This window comes from Neolamprologus brichardi, chromosome 7 (assembly GCF_056152115.1).
Source record: "Neolamprologus brichardi isolate AB-2024 chromosome 7, ASM5615211v1, whole genome shotgun sequence".
In the NCBI taxonomy this organism is placed as follows: Eukaryota; Metazoa; Chordata; class Actinopteri; order Cichliformes; family Cichlidae; genus Neolamprologus; species Neolamprologus brichardi.
In genome coordinates this window covers 18,619,489-18,642,886 of record NC_142110.1, presented here as the reverse complement: position 1 = coordinate 18,642,886, position 23,398 = coordinate 18,619,489, and the positions used below count along the sequence as shown (strand labels likewise).

Genomic DNA, 23,398 nt, shown 5'->3' with positions numbered 1-23,398 from the left:
TCAGGCTATCTTAGCAAAACAAAGTGAACTTCTATTCCACTTCAGTGAATTTAGAAAGCCTTGACTTGGACTCTACAGAGGTCCCCTGGGCCAGCATGTTCCACGACTCTCAGCAGCCTCATTACTCTTTAGACAAACAGATTTGGACATATTGAACTCAGACCCCAAACAAGCCAGCTCTACCCCCGCCACTTTCCACTCTTCCAGTCCGACGTGTGATTGGAAGGTGTTTGTCTCTCTCACTCCATCTCTGGGTGTCTGTTTCCTTGACACTTGTCTGGCTTGGCCTACTTTCTTCTTGATCTCATCAGTCAGTGTGAGGACCTGTGAAGGCCATCTCCCCCATCTTCGCCAGCTCTGTGCCTGTGTCAGCACTTAGGGACTGACTCACACCCCCACGCTGTCTCCACTCTTTTGCTCTGGGGCGAAGGCAGCACATCTCCTCATTCAACAGACAGTCTCATTTGCATGCCCATAAATCACTCTCGGAGCTGACACGCAGCCACACAACAAGGCATGACACAGTGTCACAAAACTCAGTGCGCCAAATTGCAATGTTATGCGATATTAGGCTCCAAGGCAAAAAAAAAAAAAAATCCACTGGGTGTAACCTCTTGAGTGAAAAAGAGCCAATCAAGCTCAAAGAGCACTTAAAAACACATATGGCCCATATCTGAAATCAATGCTACTTTCAGTTCCTTGCTGCTTGCATGTCTGAAGAATCTGTAGAAACTCTGACTCGTATTTTGTTTTAAGTGATGAAAACATATTGCTGATTTAAAGGTTGCTACAGAGTCACGGGCCAATGAGAGATTGTTTCACTATCTGGATTTAAGAGCTGCAAAGACGATGCTTCTCGTGATTAACGATTCACAGCCGAGGTACAGCGATCACACCACTAATTTGTGGTATAATGACTACTAATACAGCTCTTGTAAATTCACAGTCAAAACGGGGGCTTGGTGAATTATAAATAAACGACGAGTGGTTGCTTTTGAAAATATTTTTAAACCAAACAGAGTCCCCGGATTGCCTCCCTACATTAATCTGCATTCATTTGTATGGAGTGCTGGTGGATTATTTATGTCTCTGTTTTGTTGTTTATCGGGGTTAAAGGAGCAATTAACATAATTCATAATTCATCCACTTTAAATATACCAGTAAAGCACCTATTGTTTATGGCATTCTGACAGCTAATTTACAGTGACTGTCAGGTCGTTTTAAAGGAAGGCTTCTGGTGCCAATCATGACACACGATGTCAGGGAAAACTTGCTGGGGGAATCTCACAGGATCAACAAATGCCAGCTCAACAGCAATGTGTCTTTCTCTGGAGACATGACAGGCCTCCCTGTCAACAGTTCTTCCCGAGAACTAGTGAAAACCCTTTCCAATGCACTATGCGGTGGAAGCTTCCCACAGCAATGCCTGTTGATTATCCTGGACGAATTGAAATGATGTACTTTTAAATGCGCACTGATTTAAATGTGCTGAAAGACCCTGCAAACTGCTTGAGGGAAGGTGGAGTGCAAACCTGAGGAGTGCATGCCCTGCAGTTAAACACATATTGGGCTATGCTTCAACAAAAGCTGCTGTAATTGTAATTGAGTTAATAGAGTCTAGAGAATCTATTTTGAGATCCAAGAATAAATAAAATACAAATGTTATGGTTCAAGAGTTGGGTTGCTCCAGGAAGAATTTTGGATTCCTGACCTCAGTATTTCATAAATGCACCCAACACCCACATAGCATTGTGACACGAGTGGAAGAAAGCTAATGAAACAGTGTGAGTGATAACTATATTCCATTAAGCCGCCTCGGCTGCTGGGTCCTTTTATGGGTCTATAACGGCTCAGTGCCACACCGTCATGGTTTACTGAGACGCCACAGTTAATAAATAAATAACCAAGACATTGCGTTGTTTTCTTGTAACCACCATTTCCTATCATGCATGCTGATGGAGAAGCCTTTATTATGTTATTTTGGTGGCAAAGATCAGCAGCATATAACTGCTTAAACAAAAATAAAATCCAAGTCATCTGTGGCTTCCACGTGGTTAGTTGTCTGTTGCTTTTGGGGAACTAATTTCCTAACTTGTGATGTGACGGGAAAACTGCTGACAGATTCTGTCCCATTAAAGGCGATTTAACGTGGCGAGCTCTAACTAGACAGAACTGTGCGTGTGCCTATGTAGTGTACCATATACCCGGGTGAGAATGGGATCAGTTGAAACCGAAACCTAATCGGCTGTTTTCCACACATTCCTAACAATTCTTTGCGAGCACTGCCTGGATTGACCTGGAACCGCCCCCGCAGACTGAGGAGTCCGGACCACAATTTGGGAACCACAGCACGGCGGCGGGGGGGGGCTTACCGCCACACCGCTACCATCGCGCGGAAATATTTCGGTGCGTCAGAGAACAGACGATACAAGTTGCTCCGTTTTCCCTCCCCGCTACTTCCCGGCTGTTGTCTCCTCGTACAGTAGCTTCGCCGGCAGAGTGGGGCAGGAGTAGGAGGAGAAGGAGGCGAAGGAGGAGGAAGTGAAGGAGAGAGAGAGGGGGGGTCAGACTACTTCCTTTTGCGATCCCAGCGACGTCTGTTCTCCGTTCAGTGCGCGCTTCTCTCTCTCTCTCTTCCTCTCTCTCCCCGTTTCATCCCATTCCTTTTTTTCTGTATTTTTTTTTACTTCCCCATCTCTATGTACAACCTCCGCGTTTCCGGACGAGATGACTGTCAGAGCGAGCGCACGAGCGCATCCCACAGGTGTGTCGCTTGCCAACTGATCTGCAGCTACTAGACACGCACACCTGGAAACTAACCTACCATGTGACTCGGCACCTGGGCGTGGAGAAAGTCCCGAAATTCTAAGCAAAGACACTCTTTTGTTGAAGGAGTTGTTCGCGTCGTCTCTCAGCGGGAATTGACAATTCGTTTAACCAAGCAGTCCGGGTTTTGTTTTTCTTTTTTCTACTACGGAATAGTGCCTTTCTGAAGCCCCCCACCCTCCTCACAGGAGAGGAGAGTAAAATGTAAACTTGCTTACGGACGTCTTTCTCCTTTTTTGTATCGTTCAACCAGGAAGGAGGGGGCAGATTCTTCAGGATTTGGAGTGTTCGCGTTTGTGCCACTGTCTTCGCTCTCTCTTTTCCCCCTTTCAAGGTGAGTTCCAGGGGGGATGCTGGTGTATCCCCGTTCAAGCGGGGTTGGGACTGTTTGCTTCATAGTTCATAAACGCAAAGTCAATTTCAGACCCCGGTGCGTATGGAACCAAGTTTGGATATCTTATTATGCGCCCGATTGACGGAGCAGGGGAGCGTAAACCTTGTGCCAGGAACGCTGTTACGCTGATGTAACGCCGCTGTTCTTTGCTTGTTATTGTTTTAGTTATTGTAACGTTTGTGGCTTAAAAATATAATACAAAGAGAGTTAAAAGGTGCTGTTTAGTTTTCTTAACATTCTAAAACAGTGTCCTTAACGCCGTCCTTTTACAAGGCTTTTCAAAATCTCATTACAGCCCGTAGTTGCATAGTTGTTGTTATGGCTGTCTGGGTGCCAACTTGCTCTACTTTTCTCAAACTCAACAGCTCATTGTTCTAGAAGACAAACCTCTGGGAGACATTCTTGTCTCGCAACCATGCATTTCACCTCAGCAGCGCTACGAGACGCCCGGGGAAGCCGTCTGTCCCCAATACACAGGCAGCTTCAGAGAGAAATGGGCATGCGAACTGTCACCCTCACCTCTGGACACTAGGCTGTATATCAGCATGAGAGAGGACAGAAGTGGTAGTGAACTACGCCTTCGGTTTGTCTTTCTTTTCTTTTTTTTTGCCTTCTGCCTTGTCTGTCATGTGGAAAACAAGAAGGACAGAAGCACTATTCATGTCCCTGTTGAATCTCCTGTGTAGTTCTGTCAGTCTGTATCTCTCCGTCCCTGGCGCAGACCTCAACAGACCACTGTACTGCCTTCTTGCCTTTCTAAATAGTGCTTTTATTAACAGCCCTTACCATCATCTGCCCCCTCTTTGTGGAGAGGTCTACTGTATGTAGAATGCTCCATCGCCCTGGGGATTATTCTCATTAAATAACATTATACAAGCAGTCTCATAGTGGGAATGGATTAGTAGTGTGAGGGGAAACGTGAAAGCAAGAAAGGTGGCTGTAGGTGGTAGTAAGTAGTGGTGGCTTGGAGGGATGTTACTGTAGAGCAGGGGTCAGCCTCCCAATACCCTGGCTGCACAGGGATAAATGCCATCTGCTCACATGGACACACACAGGCAATTGAGAACCAAGCTGCTTCCTTGTCCTTCCCCCCCCCTTTTTATGCCACCATCTCTCTCTCTTCTTTCTTTCTCCCACTCTGTCCCACACTGCTTCATTCAGTGTTTATCTCCTTTGCTCTGAATAAATAGAGACACCTTATCTGCGCAGAGGAGAGCGGTGATAAATGTTTTCTCCTGCTCCCCGCAAGGGTGAAGAAGACAAGCGTACCGCGCTTCTTCATCATAGATGCTCTTTTCAGGACAACTGAATAGGAAGACATTTCTCATTCAGGTCATGCTAGTGTTTCAGGATTCTGCAAAACAATCCCGAAAGCCGAATGCAAGCTCATACGCTGTAATAGGAAAGCGGGGAAAACAACAAGCAAGGCAAGCATTTCCATGAGCCCGCTCTCACCCCTGTCTGACTTTTATGGGAAATATGCAGTTAGGTTTCAAAATGAAACTTTACCATATGATCCACTGTGTGTATTTTTGGAGCTGGTAAATAGCCTCTGACCAGTTGAGAACTAGAGCTAATGAATCACTGGGCAGTGAGCACTCAGCTGTAAAGCTCCTACGTGTTTTTGGTTGTGCTAAAGTTCATCCTGTAACTTCGTAGTGCTGCACAGTTTTTGCTCATATCTCAAAACCACGTCGTCTCCTACATGTACACCGGTTTGGCAATATTTTTGAGGTCAAATGAATTTAAACTAATCCACTGTGGGGGTTTTATGTTTCCTTTGCGCTGGATTACTGACTTCTGCCGTTTTCATTTTAAAAAATGAAACCATAATCTTTGTAAGCAACAGGCAATCCCATTTCTCCTCTATCTGCCACAAACTCACCCCTAAACCGATACTTGACATGTGTATATTCATTGCAAAAGGTTCATGTCAGTGTACTACCGCTAGTTAATCTTGTTTTTTCTGACCATAATAAATATAGTATGTCATCTGATTCATAATTTAAATGCCGTATTTGTTAGGCTTACTTTCACTTTTGAAAGGCATACTGTCGGATATTGTTTGCACAACATTTTTTGTTTCCGAGTGGACTTTGTAAGCTTACTGGTCATAAAATAGGTGTGGCATGCATGAGTACTTTGCTCATCTCCCTTAACAGAAGTACAAATAGGTTTCAGGGGAGTGTGGGTAAATGTTTGTAGGGTGTGTCAGTTTGGCATTAGAGATTTCCTTAAGATTGGCGATAGGCTCGTCTTTTTATGCCCGAGGATTATCCTGTGATGAAGGGACGTCATGCTGAGGTGGATTTCTGATCTTATCACCACAGGGTTTTACAGTTGCCACCCCTGCCCTGGGATTCCACAGCCTTGTCCTAAACTATCTTCTCAGCAGCATTCCTGCCGTTACACCACCATCTTGACCTGATTTGGTGTTGTTTGTACTATGGAGGTCATGCTACTAGATATATGGCATTTGGTCCCAGTACCAATAAACCTCCTCTGCTTATACACATAAACACAACAGTGAGCTAGGACCACTTCAGCCTAAATCACGTGACACCAGCCTTTGCAAATACTGTTTTCTAAAACAGATGGACATCAAACTGGTTTTCCAGTCTTACTAACCACTCCATTCACCCATTCATGGAGGGCTTTTTTGCCTATGTCATGCACAGTCATACACCACTTTGGAGCTCAGTTACAGTACTGTGAAAAAGTATTTGACCCCTTACTGATTTCTTAGCTTTTTGCATATTTCACAGTAAATACAAAATGCAGTTTATAAATGATGATTTAAAGGGAAACAGGTTATCTAACCCTAAGTGGAACTTTGTGGGGAAAAAAATCCCCCCTAAATGCGGTGGTGGTTGTGCCACCCTTGGCAGCAAGTCAAGCAGTCAGGCGATGGCAATAACTGCCAATAAGTCCTTGACATCACTGCGGAAGACTTTTGGTCCACTTCTCTTTGAAGACTTGTTTTAATTCATCCACACTGGAGGGTTTTTGAGCATTAGCGGCCTTTTTAAGGTCATGCCAAAGCATCTCACTCTGATTTAGGTCCGTACTTTCACTAGGCCACTCCAAAAGCATCTCTCTCTCTCTTTTGTTTGAGCCATTCAGAGGTAGACTTGCATAACCCAACCTTGGGGGAACAAACTGATGACATTCTCCTTCAGGATTTTCTGGAGGACAGAATTCATGATTCCATCAAGTACGGCTAGTCATCCTGTTCCTGATGCAGGAAAGCAGCCCCAGGCCGTCCCACTACCACCTGACTGTTGGTGTGATGTTCTTTTTATGAAGTGATGTGTTAGTTATGTACCAGATCAAGAGGAACACAAACCTTCCAAAAAGTTACATTTTTGTCTCATCAGTCCAATGAATATGTTCCCAAAAGTCTTCCTTATTAAGATGTGTTTTGGTAAATGTCTTTAAGTTTTTTTGGGGTCTTTTTGGTCAGCAGGCATTTACTCCTTGGAAGTCTCCCTGTTTTGCCCAGTCTGTTTCTTATTGTTGAATCCTGAACTGTGACCTTAACTGAGACAAGTGAGGACCGGAGTTCTTTAGGTGGTGTTCAGGGTTCTTTTGTAACTTCCTGGATGACTTGTTGATGCATTCTTGGAGTAATTTTGGTAGGCTGGCCACTCCTATGAAGTTTCACAAGTTTTCGCTGTTTGTAGATAATGGCTATCACTGTGGTGTACTGGAGTCCCAAAGGCGTAGAACCGACTTTGTAACCCTTATCAGACTGATAGATGTCACAGACTATCAGCTATTTCCTTAGATCATGGCATGCTGTTGGAGATCTTTTACCCTACTTCACTTCGTCAGGTGACCTGATTCAACAGGTCTTACTGTAATCAGGCCTGGGTGTAGCTAAACTAAAACTAAGCTTTAAAAAAATGTGGTAAATCAAAGTTAATGATTTAACAATTATTTAACTAATTTAACTATTGTTAATGTTTTTGGTGATCAGAAACATTACATTCTAGCTTTTGGTTGTCTATGCCACTGATTGTCCAAATCAATCCCTATATATCACTTCAGATCTCATCACACCTGTTGGTGTGCATGCACTGTCATTTCACGTGTTCTTTTTATCTATAGGTACTCCAGTACCTGTGGCATCTTTAATGCCATCATGTTTTCCATGTTTTGTATCAGCACGATACCAAAGTAATGTGACGTTCCGACTCAAATGAAACCCTCGCAACTCAGCCACATCCGCTTAGAATTAAAAATAGCATAACAAACTTGCCAGGTGTGACAGTGGTAATTTTCATCCCTACTCCCTCAGCAGCAGGCTATGAGATGGGCTGTGTGGAAGAAGAAACCAAGGCGAGACAAAGCACCCATCTCCCTCAACAGAAAGTTCCCCGCAACGGTTTAAGCTGGTCTGCTTGCAGAGCAGTTCACAAATAAAGTGGTCATGTACAGCTCAGTGGGGTGTACCTTTACCACTATAACAATCATGACACTTCGTCAGCACATGCTGTCTTTTAGCCCACGCCAACAACCGAACATACCATGCAGTCGGTTCTTGAGAAAATGTTTTGCTCAACGCTGCTGCATACTTTCACTGGTTTCCCCCCCACTCCTGCCCATTCTGCTCTTTCTCTGTCCTCACGTCCACCTTTTAAACATTGTGACTCTTCTTTCCCCTCTCTGTGCTCAGAGCATGAGAGGAATGTGATGAATATTGTAAACACACTCACATTCCTGAAGGAGCTAAATTATTTGCATAGGCAGGGAGCTTCCTTTTTATTACTGAGTTAAGTGGTTTTGTTCAGGATGTTCTGCAGAAGAACTGAGATATCCCATCTCCTTTTGAGGGCGAGAGAGCAGAGGAGGAGAAGACTGATGATGATGATGATGTATTCAGAGCTAAGCGAACACTTGAAAAAGTTAGCCCAGAGGAAATCATGATCTGCACTGCTGTTCAAAGGGTGTTTTTTGGGAACGAGTGTGGTATTGCCTGTCAGCGTCATCGCATGGATGAAGGCTGAACTCGGTGATGGATAGAGAACACAGATGTTTGCCTCGGTTTCTCCCTCCTCTCACCAGCTTCCCCTGTGGCACCTGAGCTGACTGGTTGAAACTGACACATAGTGTCACAGAGGCTGCTGATGTGCCTGCTTACTGGAAGCAAGTCAACCAACCCACCTATTTAGGCCGCTGGCAAAGGTTAACAACCACTGAGTCATTTTGCCTGACAGCCCAGAGGAGGGTATCTGAAAATTTATCACAAGTGATGAGATTCGTGGGTCACCTTGATTTATCTGAGCAAATGTGTTCACTTCACAGGTTTTGTATTGGCAGGAGAAAAGTGAGCAGAAATTTCATTTTTATTTTTTATTTTTTGCTTTCGTGCATATTGCTATGAAAAAAGTAAACACTTTAGGTCGTGCCTGCTTCAGTCAGCTGGAACGTGAAAGGTCCACCTCCCTAGCCATTACGATGAAAAGACAAGTCCTATCGCTCAGACTTTTAACACATCGAAGATGAGACGATGCTTAATTCCGCACAAATTGAGCAGCTGTGCAGGATTTATCAGCCCATTGATAGATCTTTGTCGAGGAGATCTAGGTTTAAAAGAGGTTTGCAGAAACCTCTGAACAATAAAAACTATGTAGAGCTACTTATACCACCTGTACTGCATTTTTCCTGCTCTTTTTGTTCTTGCCTGAGAGTTACTCTACGTGGAGTGCCATTTAATCCTAGCCGAGGCACCAGAGACTACAATTCATTTTTATCCAAGTGAGTCATTTCACAGTTAATCCTCAAACTGACCAATTTCCTCCTGCCAAGATCATTTTTAATTATCACCTCTGCTTTACAGCTAAAATGACGTCCTGCTGGTTTATGTTAATATGGTTGTGTGCAGGCCCTCTTTTTTTTTTTTTCCTTTGTTTTTTCTTTTTGTTTTTTTGATCATGTACACCGGGCGATTAATTAGGAAGAACTGAATGTGAGTCTCAGCCAGAAACGGTGGGTGACAGATGCGTAAGGGGTCACTGCACTGGCAGCAGCTGCAGATGAAGGTCACACCAACCTGAGAGGGACGTGGGGGACCGTAATGTGGCAAACTGAGGAAGACATAGAGGAATGGTGTGTGCCAGTGTAACTTTGTTAAAGAGATGAATGATCCGTCTGAATCTAAGGAACCCACCTGGAGAGCCTTAAAAAAAAACAACAACACAGACTTCTTAATGAATTGGGGTTTTAAAAGAATTTGAAATTGGGCATATGTGTTTAAAAACATATTTTTTGTTACCAACAGTGTAAAAGTTGCTACTTAGATAAAGTAATGTAATACACTTTACAGCTTAAACATAGTACTGTATCACTTTACTTTTGGAAAGTAATTCAGTACTGTCTACAGTCATGTTATTATATTACTTTTACTTAATTAATATTGTTTGACATTTTGTAATGAACCACTTTATATATAGTCAAATCTCAAATATGCCCACCTTAGGAAGTGCTCAAGGTCATCTTACAACACAAAATCAACACCAAGAACAATAACGAGAGATTTAAAATCCAGGAATAACATGATTGTAGAACAAGACGGTTGTAGCTGATATGCTGATGAAAACAGATGGGTTCTGAGCTGTGATTTGAACCTGTGTCAACGAATCAAGCTGATGAGGGTGAAGTGGTAATAATTTCCAATGACGAGGTACAGCACAAGGGCTCTGGCTCCCGTGGTGATAATTTCCAAGCAAGTAGGAGTCAGGAGAGCAGCTGAAGCAGAGTGTAGGGCACAGGAAGGGGTATAAGGGTGAAGGACGCTTGAAAGATATGAGGGTCCCAAGTCATTGAGAGCTTTAAAAGTGAGAAGCAGAGTCTTGCTCCAGATTCACTTGAGTAATGGGGATGCAATGAAGCTGGATGAGAATACGTGTGACGTGGTCAGCAGACTTGGTGTGGGTGACGACTCTGTACCGTTTGGAGCCGATTAAGGAGCTTTTTCTTTTTTTGGGAGGGAACAGAGAGAAGGGTCTTACAGGAATCCAAACTGGAGGTGACCAGGGAGTGGTGCTGTGTTGAGAAGAAAAAAAGTGGCTAGTTGTTTATGTCCTAGCCATAGTTTGCTCAGTGCTGTCACTTAGTTTTCCTTTCTGACAACACATTTAAAGTAAGGTGCATCCACTGCACACCACTCTCTCGCACAAACTAAGAGGATTGTTACATAAGCCTGCGTAAAAAGTGAAGTCTAACAATTATGCAGATAACGTAATTGATTAATTAATAACTGTGATTATTGAATTTAGGAACTGTATGTGTGTTGAATGTGTCATATTGTCGCATTAAGAAAAAACATTATTACAATTATGCTCTACTGCATAATGTGTTGGCAACACCAGCTGGCGACATTAATACCAAACTAATAGATTAAATAATATGAAAAGTATTTGAATGAAAAAATAAAATATTATAAATAAATACACATTTTATTGTCTGTTTTTTCAGATCACAAGCAACTCTTGTTTGTACATTTTAGAAACATCAGTATGCATTACCCCCCCCCCCCCCCCCCAAAAAAAAAAAAAAAACATGACACATTGCAACTTCTTAAAAAATAAATAATAATGAACTTAATTAAAATTTTGATTATTGCTGAAGGGTTAAAACAGGAATGTCTGTAGGTATGTGCACTAAAATAGTATGGGAAACCATATGCTGCCCTTATTATCTCTGGCGTCTGCTGAAAACCTGCTGGCAGATGGAAGTGGACATGGGGGTGGCAGCACTGCTGGAGGTTGGGTGTCTGTCCCTCGGTTGTCTGTTTCAGTCAAAATATGGAAAGAGGAGATGTTCCAAATACCTGTGCTTGTTAGTGTGAAGCTTGCAGGCCTTCTTTAACGCTTACTTGCCGCTGGCGGTTATGTCGTTTGAAATTACGATATAGTGCTAAACGAACAAAATAAAAAATATGATGGCGCGACCACATATCATTGTGCATCTTCCTATAAAATGTAGCATACTCACCAGAACGTTACATAAATACAGGCCATTGCATATATGTCTATACATCTTCTGCACTATCTAGGTCTAAATTCATAACCTTTTTCACAAAGGGCTGATGTGATGGAGGATACTGTAGGAGCAAGGTTATCTGCCTTTATTACATTTCATTTTGAAATGGTATTATGAAAATTAAATTCTTTTTTGGTCAGTATCATGTCCTTGTCTCTGTTAAATGAGGTGGGTATCTTGGCCTTTCAGCTGCCTATGATCCAAGAGGGACCTATTAAAATCTGTTCATACAGCAATTGTGAAAGTTGCTGTGAATCTAGTTAAATGCCACTGGCTCTGTTGCTTCTCATCTGTAAACTGACAGACCGTTTTACTGTGGTAGCGGTCTCAGCAACAGCGGTAATAATGCTGCCAAAGATACTGCTGTAACCTTAGAGACTGACTTTTTTTTTTTTTAGTGACCATTGGGTATTCAAATCTGTGTGTGATAGTCTGTGGTGTGATTTTCTAAGGTAATCCTTTTTTCTTTTCTTTTTTTTTTTCATTTTATTGATCTGCCTGGGGAAATTAGCTACCCAGTGCAGCAGCAAAGAAATTCTGTGGGGGGGGGGGAGAGATGAGTAGAATACAAGCAGCAAAACAAATGGAAAAAAAAAAGAACTTTTCTTTTAAATAGTTTGGATTTTTAGAGCACATCACCATGAGTCAGGTCTTTACCTTGGTTTTGACCTTGTCACATTGAGGCATTCTGGTGGACTAAAATCAGACCTGCAGCAGTATGCGCTCCCCCCACTGGCTCGTTATACCATCACCTCCCGTCGGTTTTGGTGAATGTATACAGGAACCTCAGTTGTTCCACATCAGCCAACCGTGACCCATACGTTGGATCAGTTTAGAAGTACCCACTGCGATCACGTTTACAATTTCCTGTTAACACCATCTCTCTTAGTTCTCTTTATTAGCAGTCTCTATCTGTTCTCTTGCTCTCCATAACTTTTTCCCCCTCCCGTTGGATCGTATTTTTTTTCAACTCTCTTCTCTGTCTTCTCTTCGTCGGTGTGTCTGTAGTGCACGTGGTTATTAATCCTGGTGCTTCAAACCTGCCCGGGGCTCGGAGCTGTCTTCTGAAATGCAGATCTGTGGAGGTGTCATCATAGCTCTATGTCTTGGGTGTCTTTGCTTGCCCCCAGCCTCGCTCTCCTATTCACGCAGCCATGATGACATGCATTATTCCTCACTGACTCATCTGGGCAGCCTCAAAACTTCCCAGTTTTTGCCCCCCCCCTCCCCCCTGAACTTATTCAGCCCAAAAAAAAAAAAAAAGAGGATGTTGTTGGCTATTTTATGCTGGTGTCGGCATATCCCGTGAAGTGGTTTCCTAATTTTTTTGTTGTGCAATATACAGTTAGTCAGACATGTGATGGTAGATGGTGAGAGCGGTAGCCACATATCCTTGTAAGAATGCCTAAATATTTACAAGCCGTCATAACACACTAACCTACCACTCAGCCTCCGATACGTTCAGCCCGAGCGTTGTTAAACTCAGTCCTGCGGATACTTCCATCTGCTGTAACTACGTCTATTCCACATCCCTCCTGAGCTTATCCAACGTCAAGTCCCTCAATGAAGCTGGGCTCTTTAATTACGGTCATTAGCCAGAGTAGATCTGCTGCTGGGGTTACAGAATCTTACTACCAAGACCCTTGTCTCTTTCCTTGTTACACACTTAAACAACCTAATGCTGCTCTCTAGTGCGTTCTCCAAAAACAAGCTGCAGTCACACTGTTTACAAAAAACATTCAGCCAGATTGGATCCCCAAATCACACAAGTCTCACCAGGAAAGATTTTTCCCCCCTTTTACTCCTGTCCTCTTTCATTTGGATATGGAGGAGCAGAGTGTAAAATTCCTGTAACAGATGGACGTGAGGTGGGGTGTAAGAGTCGCGGTCGCTTGTTTATTTGTAGACTGGTGCCGACTGCTACCGCGATCAGGCCCAAGTAGTCATTTAGCTACCGCTCTAGATCTCAGTAAGGATCGCTCTGTAGTCATCCTTGTTTAAATCAGCAGCACACAACCGTTGACATGTCTCTCCATCTCTCTTAGCCACAGGTTTTTTTTCTTATTATATTTTTACCCAGGTTCTGTTCTGTTTCATTCCCACTCCCTGTTTCTGTGAGCTGTCATCGAGCATTCCTCTGTGTCCTTTGTTTAATTAGTAGTAAAGACTTGGTAATGGAAAAAAGCAAAGTCACGTACTCATCCCCACAGGGTTACTATGGCTCTCTCCACCTTCAGATGTACAGAAAACAAAACATTGTCTCCTGAGCATGTTCAAACTATGCATCTGTTCTCCACATGAGATATAAACAAACGAGTCCTAATCGCTGAAAACCAATAAGATTATTAAATGTGGTATAATTAAAAGTGTATTTCTTACTCTCAGGATGCTTAAGCTTTGTAAAAAGATGCACCACCAAAAAAACCCCAAACATCCTACCCCTGTCCAGTCCCTCATTTTATGCCTGCGCCACAGCCTTGTGATAGAACACAGTCCTTTTGCACCTCATGTTGGCTAATTCTGATGCTGATAACAGAGCACAGCCTAAGCTAGACCCTGTATTTTAGTGTATTATTCGGAGCAGCAGACCACCCTTGGTGCTCAGACAAATAAAAATCCCATTTCCTCTCTTTCCATTGGTAGTATTAAGAGCTGAGGATTGTGCTGTTGCCTGAGTGCCAATGAAAAAGCCACTCAGTGTGTGAGCAGTTAAAGCCCTCTCGGCACAGCAAGGATTGAGGCCTTCCTTCTGTATGCATCACCCCAGCCAGCTTGATCGATTCACTGTTTGCTCTGTCTTGTCTAAGTGCGAGCTCACACTGCCCACTCTGCCCACGGAAAATAATTCGGTCTTTGACCAGGGCTGCCTTCCTCCCCCTAGGCTCGCCCAGCACACACGCATCCGCACACATGCACAAATGTATACATGTATAGTGAGTCCACACACAGTCTGTCTTTCAGCCTCGGGGAGCCGGGCAGTCCAAGCATGGATCCATGAATTCCTCATAACACAATCTGTTGGCTGATCAATAATTCAATTCTATCTGTGAGCAAGCATGTCTGGATCCAATCTCACCTGCACCTCCCTTGGCCTTCCCTTAACAAGGTGGGTGCCGTGTCCTTGAGCTGGGCTCGGCTTATGTCTGTGTGGGTCCGTGTGCTCCTGTGTGTGCTGATTAGCTGGGCAGGCTTTCGTTAGTTCTCAGGCAGCGGTTGTTCTAGTTCATCGTTGTGTATCCGCTTCCTCTGTGCATGGGCGCACACGCGCGAGAGCCCTTGGCCATAGTGCATTACAGACCGTTCATTATTTCAACGTCGCTTGTGTCTTTGTGTGTCAATGTGAAACTGCCCTACTGTTAGCAAAGCTGATGTGTTTGTGTGTGTGTGTTTGTCTGAGCTTATGCATGATCTGTCTTTCCCTCCAGGCGGCTAGACAAATCAAAGACATGGATCTCATTAAAAGGTATAGAGCCCGCGGAGAGGTCAGCGGCTAAGTTCTCTGATTAGTTGGATCCAGCGGGCTGCCTGGGTGCTGTGTTTGGCAGCAGGGGAGTCGGGAGGGGGGGACCCTCTCATTGACATGCCTCTCATCCTTCTCCAAGCCCACACCTGGCAGGTGCTGTGCTCAACAGTTTCTCAATGCAGGCCCCAGGGTCAAGGGCAATCCACAAGGGCACGGATTTACCCCCGGCTGCCATCGCCTGGCCCTCGCTATCTTGCCTACTTTCCATCATGGCCTGATGGGTTGCCTAATTCCAGTTCTGTTTTTATCCTTCTTTGAGTGTTTTATCAAAGGCCACATTGAGTTTCCATCCCAGTGACGACCTCTCTCGCTTCATATCAGGCTGCACCAATAGCCCGACGAGCAGCTTTCTGGGTCGTTAGTAACTCGTTCCAGGGCCCCGTCTCCTATCAAAGCCAGCGACCATGAACTAGGGATGACTTTGAGCCAAGGGCAAAGTGTGCACATGTGTGTAGCTTTGAGTTAGAGGGACGGGACGGGATGTGTCTGAAGGTTGCCTGATTTTTAGACACTTTCTTCCCTCGCTCTGAATGGCCTCTCTCTTTACTCTTACTGTCTCGTCCCCTGTGTGCCTCTCAGTTTAATGTGCTTCCAGATAAAACAACAGCAGCAAACTTCCTCTTTGTTTCTGGCGCTCCTTCTCCTCCTGATAACCACGCTATCTAAAAGTAGGCCCTGGCAGCTCTCTCTGTCTATTCACTTTACCCCGCTCTACCCCCCTCACCTCACCTACCTCTCTCCCACTGTATTGTATGTAATCAGTAGATGGGGTGGTGTTTTTTTGTGTTTTTTTTCTTTCTTCTGTCTCTTTCTTTTTCTTCCCCTTTTCTTTTCTGGTCTGCCGAAGGAGGGAGTGCGTGCAATTGCGGATGAAGGGGACCGGCGCGTATCTGCTGACTGTCACTTCCATTAAGTGTGCTGTCCTCAACTGCCTCCCCTATTTGCCCAGTACCAGCTCTAAGTAAGCCCCTATTGTTCAGTGTCCAACCTTTGTAATCCACAAGCCCTTTAGTCCTAAACTTTTCCTACACAAGGATTTAGTAAGGATTTGGAGCTTTTTTTTTTTTAAGTTTTTTTTAAATATATATATATATATATATATATAAATAACATCACAGTTGTCCACACACTGTCTCTCTTTTCCCATTCTCTCGCTCTCTGTCTTTCTCAGGCTCAATATGTTAATAAAACTTGACATTTATTGGAGAAAACAAATAAAAGCCCTTGGTTTGGGGATTGTCTCGTATAAAAACTGCACTCCAGTTTTTGTGTTTGTGTTTACATATCAATGAAGTTCCCCAATCCCCGGACAACGGCGCACTGTCAAAAAAACAAAAAAATCAGGGCCTCGAAGGAACTTGGGTTTAACGCCGTGCAAGTGCCTCCTCTAAAGGGCAGTGCCACGCCTCTGGCTGTCATTGTCTGTTTACCAGAATAATCAGTGTTTTAATTAGGAAAACTCAGTTCAGAATATCAATTATAGTTTTCCTTTATCTGCAGTCATGTCACACCAAGGAACAATTATGACTGATTGTGAGCTTCTATTGTGTTTGGCTGAGGATAATTACTTACTTTTTGGTTATAAATCATGTTTTTTAATAAATATCTTCCAGTCCTCGGCTCTGCTCTCATTTGCAATTTCTTGTACTATTTAATACTAATGAGTGTTTTTATGCTTTTTCCTTCCCTTAAAGCACAAGTTTGGGAGAGTCAGCGAGTCTGTCTTGAGTGCGTTCTATTTTGGCGAGAAGACAGCGTGCTTGTGTTCAGAGCCTCAGGGTCCTGCTAGCAATTTCTCTCCGTTTCATCCTCGTACAGACATGCTCCTCGCTCTGGTATGACAAACATCTCCAAGATGCTCTCTCAAGCTCTAGCTGAGCCTTGATTGAACACAGTCACCACCCCTCGTGCATGTATTCATACGTCATTCAGTCACACTTTCCTTACACAATCACATTCAAACTGCCCTGCTTGCTTTCTGTTTAGCTTTCTCTAGCTGTTAAAACACCTTCACACAAACATTCTCTCGGCTGTCCTGTGAGTCTGAGAATGCCAGGCTCCGGGGTTCCTCTTCGTCTCTGTCCGAGGTAATGGTTGCGACCCTCTTGTCTGTTTTTGCGGTCTGATGGAGTGTGCACTCTTCTCCGGAGGGATGCCATCAGCCCGCAGTGACACCGTCATCACGGTTTGCCTTCCGTAGCAGGCGATGGAGCTTCTCCCCGTCTCTTCTCTTTTCTGTTTTGTCATTTCTTTCCTATCTGACTGAAACAATTTGTGCGTTTTCAGTTCTCCCCCATGTTTGGAAGCAGTTTGTCACACTTTATTGTCTCTGAGACACAACTAGGGTATGGTTCTTTTCCAGTTACTGCAGAGTGGTTTGAATTTGCCAGTTGGCCCCGTCCAGAGTGGGTAAAGGGTGCAGTGGAACCAATTATAGCAATGGGTTTTGCGAGCAGTAAGTGTAGCATGGTTGTAGTGGGTGTGATGGGTTTTTAATGGGAGTGAACCTCAGTCACAGATGTAAAGGCTTGTTGTTTTTTGTGATTGCAATGGTCAGTGTGTAATAGGTATATACCGCCAAAGCACAGTGTACTTGAATCTGTGACTGATTGTTGAAATCAAGCAACACTCTAAGCCAGATGGTTTCTCACCAGTGATTTTAAATCACTTGTTTGTTCCGCTGATTTATAATTGAAATGAGAGCATTATTGGCAAGAATTTTGCAAAAAAAAAAAAAAAAACAGAATGAAAGGTCTGTGCTGTTGGGGTTAAGTGCCCGTTCCTCCATCTGTTAGTAACACTGCTCTCAAGCTTTGTGTGGTAGTTATATCGGAGCACTGAGTGGAAAAAGAGAATTAAATAACCTGCGTTTTTATTTTCCTCACTCATAATTGATGCGCTAATTGTGTACTTATTTTCAGTGGGGGTTGTAAGCAAAAAAAAAAAGTCATTGTTAGGATGTTATCTTTTGAGTAATGAAAGTGTCCCTTCTCCAGAGCCTGTGTCTATGTGTTTCTTGCTAGGGGCTGTATGGTAAATGATATGGCTAGGGCCATTAGCGAGATCGTTGTCTATTCATACTGCTGGCTCCCCCTGATAACTAAAGAGTTTTCTGCTTATTAACCGTACTGTCATATGCTCCTTTGTAAGGATGCATATTAGTCTTAATGCATTCTGGGACATTAAAATTCTTGCCTGCAGAAAACGTTGAACCACAAGAGGCTTGATCGGCTAAGAAATGAATGAGAGAATGCCAGTTCAGTAGTTTTTGCTTAGCTCAGTGTAGACTATCGAAGAAGTGATTTGTATTCGTGCTGCCTTGTGGTCCCCTTACTCAGTTTGCATTAGCCAATCTGGACAGAGGGTTGTTATCAGCAGGCCTGAATGAAACAGCTGCCTTGCACTCCTCACCACGGCTCTGTTCAAGTCCTTCTACGCCTTTGAAAATGTCAGATTCTGCCCGTTGTGTCAGACACACTGCTTGCTAATGGCTCCTGGCTCTGATCCAACCTTATCCCACATTCTGAACCTGGCTTTGGTTGCATCAGTCCCCTCACACAACTAGGAGACTTACCTGGATCATGACAGCCTCTGCTGGGGGAAAAGGCTTTCCACAGTGGTTGAGGCATTCAGAGAATAAGCCCAAACTCATGGATGGATCTGAGAGGGGATGGCTAACACCTGCCACTGCTAACACGCTAATATTTAGCGATGACAGGGGTGAGGGGATGTTCAGCAATGCCCTACGGGTAAGCCACAATGGATTTTTCACTTCACAAACCTGCCTAGTCACACTGAAATGGTTTTTCCTACTGTTTTGTCTCTGCCCTCTCCCTGCCCTTGACTCTGTGAGCTACTGTTGAAATCAAGTGCACGTACGGGCTTGTCAGCTCCGTGTACCTGCTAGCAGTTAGCCCAAGTAGATCACCCTTATTTGTGATGTCACTTGCTTCCTCCCCTGTCCATGCATGTCTGAGCCAGGTCATAAGCCACCTCTACCCCCTCCCTAAACCTGTCTGTTTGGTTGTAATGCAGCCTAAGCCTTGTGTTGAGAAGGGCATTAACCTATATTTGTGGGCATGGGCGCTTTGTCATCCAGACTTGCGAATGGCTGCTCCAGATGGGTGATTAGTCACTACTCTCTCTCTGTGTGTGTGTGTGTGTGTGTGTGTGTGTGTGTGTGTGTGTGTGTGTGTGCAGAAGAATCGCTGATGTGTGTATGTGACCTAAGATAGGTTTGATTACAAGGGGATGAGACCGACAGCCTAAATGAAGATGAAACGCAGGTGCTTGCATCGCTTCATGTCATGCCTATGTGTACTCGTGCACTGTGTGTTTATCATCTAATGGCTCCACCCTAGCCCAACACAACCTCCCTCCTCCGCTCTCGTCCCCTCTCCTCCCCAAGCGCACATCCCCAGTGCAATCTCATCACTACCTCTGACTCGGCTAGCCAGGCTTCCATCAGCAGTTTGGAGTGCAGCTCTTATGCCTGTAGGCTGCTGTAATGATAGCTTTTGCAAGGAAAAAAATAATAAAATAAGCCCAGCTGTTTGCTCACAAAGTATGAGAATGAAAAGTGGAGAGGAGGAAGAGGAGGAGGAGAAGGATGAAAGCGTCACCAGCCTTCTATTGTACAGCTGCAGTCTCATACAACTCATAGAGCAGACCTAACAAAAGCAAGAACACGTGCACTATGAAAGATTAATTGGTTGCTGTTAGTTCTCTCATCATCACCTGCAGCAGAAAAGGTAGGGAATACAGGAAAAATGTCTTGCCTGGTGCCGGAGAAGGTAATAAGGCACGGGGGGGCTTTTTCTCTTTCTGGCCGCCGCCTGACAAAAAAGGGGAGAAAAAAAAGTTTCCGAAGTCGAACATGCCAAAATTGGAAATTGAAGCTAAGGTTGCTTTGCATTCACCTGGTGTAGTTAGCTGGATGACAGTCTCATCAGCTGGAAATGATTACAGGGTAGACATATTTAACAGCCTATTTAGATATTGTGCACGTGCGCATGCATGCTTGTATAAGTGTGCTTACAAGTGTGTAAATGTGTTACATTGTAGGTGTGTGGTACACCACTGTCCAGACACATCTGCCTGGCTTTAATTAGTTTTGGCTTATACAGGGACCAACCGGTCTCTCTGGTGTTTAATAACAGCCCAGACAGTAGGCATTTATCAAGGTCTGAATACAGCTGAAGGATCATTTGGCCAAATAACTTTAAAGTGATTATATTCTTTTTATTTTCTGAAGCTGCTTGCAGAGAAGTTCCTGTTTTGTTTTTTCTTCCCTGCATGCCAGGGTTTGTTGAAACAGAAATTGTCTCCGCTGTGCATATTTTGGATCTCGTTCGGTCTTCATCTATTTTCCTCTTTCCTCTCTTCTAAATTGTTTTTTTCTTTTTTGGTTGGTCACTGTATTAATATGTTATGTCTCTGACCCACATTTCCAGGCCTTTCAGTTCTTTCAGGCTTCTACCTCTCCCTCACTCCTCCTGCTTTTTTGATCAGAGCCATCGCAGTAAAAAAAAGTCTCCCAACTCAAAGAAAGACAAGAGATTGTGTTTCACTGTCTCCTCAGTCAGAATGGGTAAGTGGTGTTTGGGAGTAAACAGAACATTTCTTTGCTATTTTCCCCGACTACTGAATACAGTGGTTTCTAATCAGGACTGGAGACTTTTGCCGATGAATCAATAAGAACCGACAGACACCCTTTCTTCCCTTAATGCATTTTTCTTTACCCCCCTCTCCAGCCCTTAAATTTTGTGAATGTTACCTGATGTGACTTATTTGTCAGCCCTCCTCCCAGTTCTTCACTTTCCATCTACTTTCCCCAGTGATAGTGCCAACAAAACCGGGCAGAGGACACTGTTTTCCCACTCACATGCACACAGTAGAGTCTGAAGAGACAGAAACTTGACGGAGCAGAGCCGAGGCACATGCAGGTGCAGCTTCTCCTCCTGCCTGAGGGATAGCTGTCAAGGTCTCTTCATCTCAGCACTTTTTTTAATGTCATTCCCACAGTGGCCTTAGTATGTCTTATGTCAAGATAAGCACTCTTACAGGACAGGGTGGTCCCAAGAGGCATAGCGCCCACAGGGGGCATCCCTGCAGCTGTTGCTCCAGCTGTTGCTCTTCATCAGTTTGCATCTTCTAGGTGTTGGAAATGTATGTATATTGTTTTTGTTATTATCTCTGACTTACTACAAGGGCAAGTTCCCCATAAGGGATAATAAAGATTTCTACTATTACTGTAATATATTGCATGCCAGAAGGTGCCTGCAAAAAAATATGGTGACGAATTCAAAAGCAGCGGGAGCAGCAGCTAACGTTGCCCCGCAGCTCCACTTGCAAGTTGAGTGAATGCAAATGGAGGGATTTTTTTTGTTTTGTTTTTTTTTTTAAGTAAAGCAAAGACTTTTATAGCTGTAATAGTTTGCATTCCTACCACAATGCTGCATAGTCTGATATTGCCTCATTCAGCACCGCACCAACTTCCTTTTTGGGCAGGATTGGCTGTCTGATTCCTTGCTCTGTCGGCTCACTGAGGGAGATTGCTTTGATTTTGGGGCAGACTTGACCAGATTAAATAGAGTCGGTCCAGACCGCGTGGACGGATGGCTCCCGGCCATGTTCTCATTTGTGTTTCTCATTGTGGCTTGCATTTCCCCTCCATTTTTTTTTTTGTTCTCTCCCCTTTCCTTTGTTCGCCTTGTGCTTCTGCTCAGTATCTGGCCAACGATTGATAAGACCCAATCCCTGACAATGCTTGGCACGCGACGCAGAATCGGTGGCAGCGGCGCTCATGCATTGTGGCGAGCATGTGTCTGTTCGGGCTTTAGGAAGGAGATGGGATGCGTCTCACGTCATTGTTTATCTACCTTTCTACTTCCAGATGGCACTCAGCAGAAAGAATGTGGTTCTTGACACACACCCTCTTTCCATGCCTCTCTCGTTCCCGTTGCTCGGTTCCGTCCTCCATCTCTCCCGTGGCTCACTCTGTTGTTTTGGTGTTGGTTTCAGGTCCAGAACACGCAGCGTGAGGTGATGGGAGGAGGCGGTGAGAGAGCCAAGAAGGCAGACAGGAACTTGAGAGGAAGCCATAGAAAGTCAGGTGGTAGTCTAAGTACGTGTTAAGACTTGGTGTGAGAGCATATGTGCTAGTAATTATACCTCTGAGACTGCGGCACTTGATGAGTATTTGTGAATCTGAATCACAATAAAAAAAGTGATTTAGTATGACATCATATTTGAAACACATTTGAGACTTTTTTTTTCCCCCTGCAAGTCATTGAATCATAAAAAATCGAGTCTCGGGCAACCACTCGGCTAGCCCCAGTCCTCTTGGTTGTCTGGATTGATGGACGGTCAATTCTAGCAGCGGGGGATAATCACAGCGTGTCAGCCTCCACCGATCCAAACTCTTATCTCTGTCTGCCCACTGCCAACATGCCGCAAATGACCACAGGGACACACATTTTCTCTTTATTGTTCCAAAAACCCCAAGGGAGAGAATGTGTTTTTACCTACTGAATGCAGCCTTTGCAGCCCTGTGCGACTGTATCCTCCACTGGTTGAACACATTCACCTGGAGTGCACCTTTGCCACACGGGCATTTGCCTCCCAGTTTTGGAAGTGAATGCACTTATCTCAAGGCAGTGCTGTCAGAAGTTTATTTTTTATTTTTTATTTTATTTTTCTTTCATTTTTACCTGCTGACTTTTCAGAGGAATTATGCACTGTCTGAAGTGGCTGATAAGCCTTTTCGTTTCCGGTCAGAATCTTCCATTGTAACACGTCAGTAGTATCAGTTTGAGCTCTGGCATTGTCCCACGGCACTATAAGGCACTTTTTAAAAATCTTTTAAAGTCCCCCTGCCTTCACCATCAACCATGATCAAATAAGATTATCTCTCCTGAGTGTTTATCACAACAATGGACTTGAACGAAAGTCCTTTTTCTCGCATCCGCCCTGCCGCCCGAAGGTCTTTTGAGGGGTTATTTTTCCCCAAGCGAGCGGTGCTAATTGTGGCCTAATGGCAAGCTGTTATAGCTTAGAGTGGTAAAAAGCAGTCAGTTGGTGAGGCTTGCTCCCTTTCCTGTGCAGGCTGATTACGCTGTCTAGTTAATGCACCCTCCTTAGATACAAATGGAGGGTGGTTATTGCATCAGGAGAGACAGTCAGCCTGTCAAAATCGCCCTCTCTAACAGACAAGAGAGGGAGATAAAGAGAGATGGAAAGGAGTGAGAGAGAAAATATTCTGGAGAGCCAATTTCACTGAGGGGATAGAAGCGTGGTAGTGCAATTATGAAATATAGCTTTCTGTTTCAATAATGACCTTTTTCTCTGCAGGCTATATATAGACCAGTTGAATGATTTAGAGAGTGATCTACACTGTCCTATACGTGATGACCTATGGATCCCTGCAGAGAGTTCAGACAGTTTCTGGTGAAAGGTTCAGTCTTGCTGGTACTAAGTTGAGCGAAAAATTGAAGCAAGAAGGCAGTCAAAGGCTATAGACACGCCTTCTTTTAGTTGTTGCCCTTGTGTTGCCGTTAGTCACTTCCAGTTTCCTGCATTTGGTATGTATGTGTGGGAGTTAACGCCTG

General features: G+C 44.1%; 1 protein-coding gene across 1 annotated transcript in view; it reads left to right on the top strand.

Moving 5' to 3' along the window:
* The first annotated feature begins 2,557 nt into the window (after nt 1–2,557).
* plxnb2b (plexin b2b) overlaps nt 2,558–23,398 on the top strand; it is a 132,915-nt gene continuing 112,074 nt past the window's right edge. The window contains exon 1 of the mRNA XM_087843262.1: nt 2,558–3,160. The gene's annotated coding sequence lies outside the window, so the exon portion shown is untranslated. The remainder of the gene's footprint in view (nt 3,161–23,398) is intronic.